This window comes from Anopheles aquasalis, chromosome 2 (genome assembly GCF_943734665.1).
Source record: "Anopheles aquasalis chromosome 2, idAnoAquaMG_Q_19, whole genome shotgun sequence".
NCBI classification, from domain to species: Eukaryota; Metazoa; Arthropoda; class Insecta; order Diptera; family Culicidae; genus Anopheles; species Anopheles aquasalis.
The window spans coordinates 8,545,001-8,547,500 of record NC_064877.1 but is presented as its reverse complement, the minus strand read 5'-3'; the positions used below and the strand labels follow the sequence as shown (position 1 = coordinate 8,547,500).

Here is a 2,500-nt window from a genome sequence, read left to right as displayed (position 1 = left end):
TAGCGATATATGCACAATGTAAAGCGGGAAGTAACGGTTCGGTGGCTCGCATCGTTTCGACTCGATTTTGGAACAGGAAATCTAATGGAATGCGTAAGCGGTGCACGGCTGGTCATGGAACAACAAGGGGTGGAAGGGGTGTTGATCGAACCAAAAAGTCTGTCAAAAAGTGGAGCAAGGCAAACATCAAACGACACGAGCATCGATGGCGCCCCCGATAAGGTTCAAAGGCCCCGCTGAAGCTTTTCCTCACGTCAACATGCCAGTTCGATATGGCCGCTTCTTCCGGTAGTAGACTGTCGAAGCCCGAAAAAATGGTCTCTGGACCGGTTGGCATGCACACAGCCGAACTGGCGACGTGTCTCGATATCAGTTCAAAACGGTGTTTGGTCTCCGGACGTATCGCCCAGACCAGAGACCAATCAAATGTCACAGTTTAAATTGCCGTTCGTGGCTGTCAGAAAGCTAAAACGAGGCTCACCTGCATGGCACGGATGGGGTTCAAAATTGCGAACTAGGTTACTGTACCCCCAAGGGGCCCTTTTGCCACCACTATCTGCACCACTGGGCAGCGTGCGAGGACAACAAAGCTGTGGCTGTGGCGACAATTTGCCCCGCAGGATCCGTCTATTGGTTTTTGATGGCACCCAACAACAACAAAAAAAAAGCACGCAATCAAACGTTTTATTGCAACGTTGTGTGAGAGAGTGCAGTCAGGCAGACAGGCAAAAGTGCATTCTTTGTTGTTTCTGTTGGATGCCACCTAGCTGGAGCTACTGGGCCCGGGAATCCCGGAGGTTGGTGAACGGTGAGTCGGTTACGGTTTATTGAAGCCATAGGTCACGCGCTGTTATTATTATTTATGTGCACTCTCGAGGTGCAGTGTCGCCAGTACCAGTAGGGTGTCTAGTGGGAGGGGCGGGGGGGGGTGCTTACCTTTCGCTATTCGCGAGCCCCTAAATCAGCCAGTGCATAGCAGGAAGCGGTGTGGTAGCCATTGAGGGTTGCTTTGAAAGTAGCCCTTCTGAAAGTTAGAACTATTATAAACTTTATTTATTACAAATACTTCTTTTTTATCTTAGTTTGATTGAGATCATTATGCTCCAATCTCTCATATTTTTTTTCACTTTTTCTGTTGCAATTTATGTTTTTCTCAAACCATCAAATGTGCATTATTTTGGATTTCAAAAATATTTTAAAAAACCTAATTAATACGTAGTTCCCTGCTATAAAAACATCTTCATAAAACTTCTAGCATACTTTTACTGGCACACCCATCGTCGTTAGTGCTGTGATATACCAACCGTGGTAAAAGGCTCAGCAAGCCACGAGTGCACGGCACACTTCGCTATCGTCATCCTTCTCGCGTGCGGCCGCAGAGCAAACGGAACGGAACCGCTCAACTCACCCCGAAACCGAACCCGAACCCGAAACCAACTACCTGGCACAATGGCTCACCCCGTTCACTCCAAACATGCACACACATCTGCAGGAAGCAATTTCGGGCAAAACTAAGCTTTATCACCAGAGTGCAAATTAATTATGCACCGGAGTGCATAAAATCATGGTCGCGCTTACTTTTTTCTTTTTCTCTCTTTCTCCCTCTTTTCGGGTCGGCGAGTGTGAGACTCCTCGGTTGCTTGAGCGCATCGAAAATTTTACTATTTTACGCGGAACCTCTGGGAACACCCTCTCTTGTATTGTCTCCGCGCCATATTCCGTGGGGAGTGAAACCGCTGCATAAACTCGCGAGATAAAACATACACCCCAGGAGCAGGCCCAGTACCACACAAGACCCTAGGCCAACAAAAACCAGCATTGCACAGGCGGATAAGCGACGACCACGGCAGGATCGTCAATAAATCGGTCAGTTGCGCGATACCGGTCGACTACACAGCTCCTACAGGACCTGCTGGTGAACGAAAACCAAACGTTTTGCTGCCGTCCGGCATATGGTAATTAAATTTTGCAACCCTAGTAGCTAGCTCCCGGTCCCCGTATGGCATGCGAGGCGCGTGTAGTGTCACGCTTCGGCTTTCGGTGCTTATTTATGGCACATTTTTAGTGCACCCCGGAACCAACCGGGTGGCGTGGTCGGGGGAAAAAGCGTCAAAAACATTGACGGGCAGTAAGTGAACGGAAAATTGGGATTAATTTGATCCCTATACCCAGCGTCCACCTTTTGTGCGCTGGCGGAGCATGCACAGGTTTGATTGTGAAACGCAAATTTCAATTTATCATCCAATCGCAAACGTCAGTGCTGACAGCATAGTTTCTATGTTAGCGTAACTCTTTGTTACAGAACTTGCTCTTCTGTATTCTGTTTGCGTCGCCCCCTGAAATGCCTTTTGTTTCGTAAAGTTCTGCTGCAGACTCATCCAAACAATGGAACACATATTCCCAACATTCCAGCGCTGTCTGCACAGCACATTCTCACCTTCTTGTTGCGACAAAAGATGACTTCCTGGGCACTGGATTCGAGCGTGTGCGTGAACAAACA

At 48.2% G+C, this 2,500-nt stretch overlaps 1 protein-coding gene across 5 annotated transcripts in view; it reads right to left on the bottom strand.

The window, feature by feature from the left end:
- The window catches only part of LOC126571062 (nicotinamidase), a 52,545-nt gene that overhangs the window by 35,268 nt on the left and 14,777 nt on the right, over positions 1 to 2,500 (bottom strand). For 2 of the 5 annotated variants that reach the window (XM_050229294.1, XM_050229295.1), the window contains exon 2: positions 937 to 1,037. The exons of the other annotated variants lie outside the window; for them this stretch is intronic. The gene's annotated coding sequence lies outside the window, so the exon portion shown is untranslated. The remainder of the gene's footprint in view (positions 1 to 936; positions 1,038 to 2,500) is intronic. 5 annotated transcript variants of the gene reach the window in all.